Below are 9247 nucleotides of genomic sequence, written 5' to 3'. Positions count from 1 at the left end.
TATGTTGTATGTTGAACTAATTAAATAAAAGCATTTGCAATATTATTTTCCAATAAATCCAATTCACATCGAATTGTATTATTGTATACATGTTATCAAATCATATTAACTTCGAATTCTGTTAAAATACTAGCGACGGCTCTACTATTAACATTGTTTTAAAATAATATATCTTTAAATGAGCCATTTTTCGTATATAAATATATGTATATATATATATATATATATATAATCTGAATCTCGGAAACGGCTCGAACGATTTTCATAAAATTTAGTATACAGGGGGTTTCGGGGGCAATAGATCGATCTAGCTACGATTTATTTTCAGAAAATGTTGTTTTATTCGTGTTTTCAATAATCAACTTTATCGATAATCAACTTAAACATAAACTTTTTTTTTATTATTGACAGAAATTATCAACTAATGCAAATAATATAATATATACTGAGACAAAGGAAAAAAAAAATCTATTGCAAATAACATTTATTACTTTTACAGTGTGTTAGTTTAATACATAAATATAAAACAATTTAAAGTATAAAAAGCTTATTCGTAGTGGTCTCCATTGGCTGCAATACAGTCCTTTAAACGTTGAGGCCAGTTATCAATAGAAGCACGCACTCTTTCCATGGGAAAATTTTTCACTGCCAATCGTATGGATTGTTTTAGGGACTCCGAATTATCATGGCGTTTAGAGCAAGTCGTACTCTCTAAAACTGGCTATAAATCATAATCCAGCGGATTAAGATCGGGACTAGACGACGGCCAGTCTTCAGCTCTGATGAAGTCCGAAACGTTCGTTTCCAACCAAGACTGCGTAGACCGAGCTTTATGACCTGGCGCCGAGTCTTGCTGGAAGGACCATTCTTGATTATTGAACATGGTTTCGTTAAGGGGCTTCACTAATTTCTCAAAAATGGTATCCTGATACACTTGTGCCTTTGTTTGATACCTTTTTCACAAAAGTATGGCTTAGTCACTCCTTCATAACTAATACCCCACCAAACCATCACTGAAGTCGGATAGTGCCCACGTTGCACTCTGTCGACTAATTGGGAAGCTTCCTTAGAGCTTTGAGCATAAATACGGTCATTTTGTTTGTTAAAATGTTACTCAATTGTAAAAATTTTCTCATCCGTAAACAAATTTTTTCTATGACCTCGCTTTGCGTACCGCTTCAGTAGTTGTTTCGATTTTACCACCCTATTCTCTTTTAAATTATCAATTAAGAAATGACCAGTACGTCTCTTATAGGCTGCAAGTCCTAAGTCATTTTTTAAAATACGCGACATGGTTCTAGGTGCTATCTTCATCTCCCGAGATAAAATCTTTTGCTTTCGGACAGGATTTCTTCGAATTCTTTCCCTTACTGCTTTGACCACCTTTTTGTACGAACACTACGTGGACGGCCAGATCATTTTCTGTCACAAACAGGGGGGGTCTCATTACACCTATTAATAGCCCGGTACACAAACATTTTACTAATACCAAGCGTATGGAGAGTTTTAAGAATTGCATTTGGCTCCATACCTACTTTGTGTAATGCAATCACAGCGATTCGGTTCTCTTTATCACCCCACTCCATTATGTATTGGCGCCAAAATAAAAAAACTCAGTGAGCAATCATATAAAAATGACAGATTCCAGATTCAAATGTAATATTTTGTTTATTTTTAATTGTAACAGTATTTATGGTCAGACTAAGTAATATCAATATGTAATTCGTATTTAAATATAATTTCTAAAAAACACAATTTATAAAAATAAAAAAAAAAACCGAGCAAAGCGCGGTCATCCTCTTGTACCATAGTAATATTATACGACCATAGTGCTATAAACCATTTTAAACAGCGTGGATTGGCAGTAACAGTATGCTCTGCCTACTCATGGTATCCGGAACGACTATCTTATATTAAAGTAACTACATACTATTTTAATTATTTTTTCTGATGCGTCCCTTAAAATATGAAGACGATTCATTAACTACATTATCATTATTATTGAAATACTCTTCAAACAGTATGAAGCGCGTGTTTACCTCGCTGCAAAGTTAAGCAGGACAGCAACATATTATTATGGTGCCGGGTCACAACATCCTTGTAACAATGAGTTAAACCGATAACAAGCATTTATTCAGAAGTAAATAAACATGATCCCGATATATGTATGTATGTACTCTTATCATCTTCAAGCTCATAAGCGTGATAATTTTCATATCAAAATTTTCGTATAATAATCATGATAATTCATATAGGTAGGTATAATTAATTTGCGTTTGCTATTTTAATTTCAAACAATTCTCTAAGTTTTAAATAATTATCACAAGTCGCGTGTTTGATATGATTTATCGGGAATTTTGGCACACTTGGAGATCGTATCGTACGTATCATACACGTATGGTTACCTAATTAATGGTTAATATATACATTATTCATAGTGATAAAATTTGAATTGGTTACCCTTTTTAAAGAAGCTAATTTTTTCATAAATGCACACGGTTTCAGGGAAGCCCACTCTTCAGTCACCGCCAAAAGGCTTCGCTTAAATTTTATTGAAGCTTTAAAAAACAAACGTGTCGAACACGTTTTTTTTTTATCATTGCTGGTAAAAGTGCTACAGGTAATCCACTTTATCAGTGTAACATATACATTTACGTATGAGAAACGTCATCGAATAGTTTTGCGACTTCAAATACGATAACAAGCTAGCTTGGATTAACAACAATCTGCTAAATGGATTATAAATTAAAACGTAGGTAATGTGTTTTCTTTTGTACTGCATACTTTGTTTTTGGCTTTTGTTTGTTATTCCACGAACACACGACCCACCGGTGTTAAGTCGTTACCAGAGTCAATTGACATGAAAACGTATGGGCCTTCTCCCATCTTATGACATAAGATGGAAGTCAACATTTTATCCCCCTTGAACATGATCACTTATTTATTTTGACATGATCACTTCGTTACAGAACTGAATAAACTCTTAATTACATTATGTTCGATGCTGTATTGGAATAATTTTTTAAGAATTGAAGTTAGTAAGAAAATAGACTTAAGACGGTGAAAATCTCGGTTAGCTCCGTTTTACTGTTATTACTGTTGTTAATTTGCTTATAGTTCACACGACCTCGTGAAAATTGCAAAGGAGATGACGCACGAAAGCAGATGAGGGTTTTTTTTAGGAAGGAAGGATTACTGGTGGCCCGAGCGCCTTTCCAGCTTCATCAGGACAGGTAGGCGAGCACGGGCTCAGCTTTGTTAACAATTGTCCGAGCGCCTCCGAATGAAACCTAACGGCTCAAGGGTAGCTGTTCCAGTATCTAAATCTACTACCGGATCGGAATCGTGACCCGCTGAGAATCCGGCGTGAGCTTCAGCGGGCTGATGTATGGGTTAGGTTGCACGTCGAACTATTTGCCGAGTTCGACGAGTACAGTTACCGGAGTCCCTAAGCCTGCGCCTAGTGTTAGAGCTGAAGGCGTCTAGTGCAAGAGTTATTGGATCTGATGGATCCGTAAAGACGTGTTTAGAGCGTCGACGGCGATTTGATCCTGCGTGAGCCAGAGTCGGGGAGTAGTCAGCGGCGGTAACGGTGAAGCGATTATCATGACACATTGCCTTATTGAAGTACCGTTCCGTGGCTGATTTCAGGTGTTTTCTGATCGATTCAAGGCTCAGGTCGTCATGTAGGTTGACGTTCCTCACGAAACACGGTTCTTCGACGCCTAACCTGCAAAAACGTATGTGGGTGCGGGCGGTCATAATGGGCTGTACTTATTATGCAAGTTTGTGACACTTTACATGTCACCTTGTTCCGAAGGGATATTTTACCCGGTTACAAATCATGGGGTAAAGCCTGCCAAGATGATCGCGGTGCGGTCGTAGACAGACTTTATGTGTAGGCGCAATGTCATAGATGCATCCAGGATAACTACCAGGTACTTGACCTTCCTGTCCCGAGATTTGGCTGAAGAGGGTATTTACGTCGATTAAGCCCAACGAGAATGTGCTCCGTGAGGCGGTACACCTGTTGTACACATGAGTGTTTCGAACGGAATCCGAATTGTTCATCGATAAAAATTCCCTTGGAAGAAATAAAGTCCTTGTGGCAATTGTAGAAAGACGCTCGTAGAGTTTGCCTAGAGACATGAGGAGGCTAATCGGACGATAGAGTGGGGATATCTACTAATACTGCCAAATCAAACATTTTATCAAACGGAGCAATAGTGTAATCGTTCAAGGCGAAAGTAGTAGATTATCAGGATTAATACATTTACTTAGCTTAATACAGTTATGTAAAATTAAAAAAAGGGAGGTGGCTATAGATAAATAAAGAAGAAACATTAATATTTTTAAAAAAATAGCTTGAGATTGATTTGCTATCGTATTTAACAAATGGCTGACTAACCTGTACTCTCAGGAATGAAGATTAACAGAAACTTGCAGTTTTCCAGGGAAGGATAAAATAAGTATGCCAGTATAAGACACGCTGATAAAATAAGAGACTGACTTATAAGAACGTTGACAAAGTTAATTGCATTTGTAAGATGTGTATACTTATGGATCAGACCACATGGAAAGCATGAATAACAAGAGAAGAGAAAAGGAAACGAGGATTTTTGAGAAAAATCTGGGGTGATATATTTGCAAATACAGCAAGACTAGGCTATACGGCATAAGGCAATGGAATCCAAAAACGTTAACATTACACGGATGTAGCATATGCAAAAAGAGACTACATACCTACATACATATATTTAGATTAAGATTTAGTTATTAAATATGAAATTGTTTATTAACATCTATTAAAATAAAGCCTTTTGCTATTCTTTTTCTAGTATTCTTCTATAAATTTAATCCTAATAATAATATGATAAGAAATTAAAACTTATCTAAAAATTGATAAGTTGCTAGATCGAACACAATCATTTAACACAACAAATTTCAAATAAATACTTTAGTTCTCTAGGAAGAAGTTATACCTACGTAATATTATCTATACTAGTCTATTCTTTAATAATATTATTACATAAATGTTAAAGTGTGTTTGTTTGTAGGTAAACTGTAGGCAGCAGCTTGGCTCTACCCCTGACATTGCTAACGTCCATGAGCGACGGTAACCACTCACCATCTGGTGACCCGTATGCTAGAGCAACAAAAAAAACAGATTGGCATTTTTTTTAAATTACTATTTAGTTAATATAATAGTGTCATAAAATACTTTTAGGCTTTTATTCCGAAAAAAAAAAACACCATATTTTCACGAGAAACTGCATCAATCCTTGAACACGTGGGTGAAGCTGCGGGTAACAACTTGTAATCTATTTAATGTAATTAGGAAAAGGAAGGAAGGAAAATATTAAATAAAGTGGGTGGAAGACGATCCAGAGGTCGGAGCCGAAAAAGATAGAGTGACCAAGTGTCCGAGTATCTGAACATGACATTGAGCCAAGCACTTCACTGTGCCACTGACCGACAAAAGTGGCTACAAATTACAAAAAAGGTCACAGGCGGGCGCATCACGATGCTCAGCAATGAGCGATCGACTGAAGGAGGAAGAGGAAGCTTCTTTTTCATGGATGGGCTAGCAGTCCACCATGAAGTCAATAGGACGTATTGTGAATGGCGGCATTCAAATTAAATAAATATGCTCCAGAAAGTACTTAAAAACGCTGACATGCGGTCGCAAAAGTTACCACTGTTACAGGATACCTATAAGCTGAATTAAATTCACTCCACCAAGTTCCACGGTTCTGCAATACGTTACTTAGTGAAGTGAGCTGCATAAGTATCAAAGCTATTTTAAAGATATTCTTATTCATTTAAACAGACAATATACTTCTTATACTATCGCCAATCAATTACAGTATAAATTGAAAAAACGATATTTTATAGGTGATTATGATCAAACATTACTAAACTTACTAAAGTATCAAATGTTTGTTAAGTACAAATCTAATATGACTACACTATGGAGGGTTCCATAGACTACACTAACTTTTTAAAAGACAATTTGAAATAATTCAATTGAGAATAAATTAAATGTCTCTGTAATTAAATGTCATTCACGCTAAACTAAGCGTAGAATCGGGTTTCCGCTTATGATTTAAAAGAAAAAAGAGAGATGGCGTTAAGAAGAACATTGTGGCCGACAGATTTAAAGAATAAACTTTTAAATTATTCTTATACTATTTCTCAAATCCACATTAATAGAGCAAGAAAGGACGGATTTCCAGGATGAAGGAATAACATCGTCTAATATAAATCAAACCCGCAAAAACATAGTTTATGTAATTATAATTATTAATTATTACTGGTTGTGAGTCCATACCCGTAGGTACCACTACGACTATTTCAGCCTTTTCTTATTTTTTGCTGGTAGTTTCAAAGACCAGCCTGACCGTTATACCAGCGAATGTGTAGGCGAGCTCAAGGGGCTGAGCCTAGCCTGGTGCTAACAAAAGCAGCGCTTCACCGAATATATCACTGGATCGGAATCGCGACCTACTGAGAAGATCTGGCGAGAAACTCAGTGGACTGTGTCTGTGAATTAAATTCTGCCGTGGAGCACTGATGCGTTTCGATCTGAAGAGAGGGGCAGTCCTTATAGAATTGAGATTTAGAACTCATATTTCAAGGTTGATAGGCCGCGATAACCACATAACACCACGCGGGTCGTCAGCTTGTCCGGCCATTTACGGAATAAAAAAGCTTATAGTATGTACAAAGACGACATTTTATTTCTTTAATTCTAAAAGTAAGCCGATAAAAATAATAAAAATTAAGAATTAAGTATAAAAAGATACGTAAAAATTTGAATAATATACTATACTATACTTTATAATATAAACTTTATACTACTACTTTATACTATACTTTACTATAGATATTTATATGAGACGAACCCTACTAATTACAAATCTGTGTTTCGAATTAACAAAGTAATGTAAGTTTAACTTACAATCTACAGTGATGAATTATGTAAACACAAATATTGACTATCACAGTCTCATGCATTGATTCACCGCGAACGAGGTCGATGTATCATATCTGATCGACGCTGAATATCATTCTAAACTATGTACGTTTGCCTGTTACAATGACCTAGGCCTTACTTCCGAACAATGTCACATTAGTGATGGGAGCCATCATTTGTATTTTCTTTTGTTTATTTGATATGCTGTTTAACACTATTTACAAAAAAAATACTTTGTGAAATAACAAAAGAAGTTTTTCAGATACTGGATCGAGAACAATTTCAAACTCGATTTGGAGAAATATGCCTGTATCGATAATTTATATGTAAAAAAGCTATCGCATTACCAAATTACGAAACAATGACCATCAAATAAAATGAAATGCAATTAAAAATATGGCTGAGATTGTGGAAGGAAGGGTCAAATAGAATGTGTAGTTTTTGTTTTTGATTAGGCTACACATCGCAAACTCTTGTGTGCAGGCACAACCGTATAAATGATGTTAGATATTTATTTACATATAATAATAGGACAAAACAATATTTTCTTCGGTTTTCACGAGTTGTAGACATAATTAAAACTATTTTTACAGTTTGATCCCGCGTTTTTTATTGTCATTGTTGTCATTTTTGGGTTTTCGACATTTCGACTATACAGCTTTGGTGGTCACGCACAGTCGTTCGGTCAGTAGACTGGGATTACCTATACCGTAAAAGCAGTTTTAGTTAGGATATATTCATTTAATAGACATAAAAAATATTTCATAATCATAAAACTGAGGATAGGCCCAGTAGATGTGAAGGTAAGTAAAAGTAAATGACCTTGGTGTTGTTTATAGAATGTCATGAAGTGATGATTCTCAAGAGTTTGGCCTGATTTATCAACTATATTGCATTTGTTCTATTATATAACACCGAAGAGGCGTCAATTATGTTCTTACATATTGATACTATTTTAATAACATGTAGTTACCGTTCTAATACCATCGTATTTGCTAGTAACTTGTGTACATATTTTAGACGGTGGGGACGTGGAGAGTGGATTTTATAGTTATTATAATAGATTTTATACTAGCTGTTATCAAAGCAATGCGCAAAAAAAACTACTGCTTTTTATATTTTATACGAAAATTTGGTTAGTAAACTAATTTAAATGTCAAACGACGAATTATACATTATTAAATATGCAGGCTAACTTCTCCTGAAATATCTTATCATTAAAAAATCATTATATATATTTATATGTCTATCTTCTTAATAGACGGTGAAAGAAGTAACGTAGTGAGAGAAAAGATAACCCTTCTCTGTTGCAGGATAATGTCTTATGGTACTGATAATAGGCCACTATTACTTATAATAATATACATATTTTTATTGCTTAAATGGGTGAATGGCGCATCTGGTGCTAAGTGTTTCAAACGACGCGAATGCCACCTCCCATTCTCAGACATGAGGTCGTTGTTGTAATTACGTTATATAATGACTATTGCCTTCATAACGTAACACATCATTTCGCGACAGAAATAAGCAGAATGGTGTCATCTACTCGTGTGGACGTGGCGTACTAAGCACCATAACACCAGTAATTACATAAATTTATAAATTATACGGATTTGATTTTATTACCCGATGTTCTTTCTTTAACGTAGTTTTTTTTTATTGCTTAGCTTGGTGGACCAGCTCAAAGCCCGCCTGGTGTTAAGTGGTTACCGGAGCCCATAGACATCTACGACGTAAATGCGCCACCCACCTTGAGATATAAGTTCTAAGATCTCATTATCTCACAACGGCTGCCCCGCCCTTCAAACCGAAACGCATTACTGCTTCACGGCAGAAATAGGCCGGGTGGTGTTACCTACCCGTGCGGACTCACAAGAGGTCCTACCACCAGTAAAGAAGGTGGAACAAGCAAAAATTGGTACCTACAACAATACCTGTACGATTTCAACAACGAAAGTCGTATCGCTTGATTCAACTAATTAGTTAATATATTATTTGTAAATATGCAATGAATATCAAATGAATTTTATAATAAGTTGAATGTATCAAGGTCTATAACAGCATTCACGCAGTTGTTATATTCTCTGGTTATCGCATAATACAGATTGAGCTTAGAAGGGTCAGCTGGCCTATGCGTCTAAATAAAAAAACATTAGCATAACCATAGACAGTATAACACAGTTATGCACATGTATACAATCATTTAGATAGAGATATATGAACTCAATGGATAACGTAGAACAAGTTCATCTGGATTGTTAAGTAGGCGGA

Source organism: Bombyx mandarina, chromosome 17, assembly GCF_030267445.1.
Source record: "Bombyx mandarina strain Sakado chromosome 17, ASM3026744v2".
In the NCBI taxonomy this organism is placed as follows: Eukaryota; Metazoa; Arthropoda; class Insecta; order Lepidoptera; family Bombycidae; genus Bombyx; species Bombyx mandarina.
Note: the sequence above shows the minus strand (reverse complement) of the source record.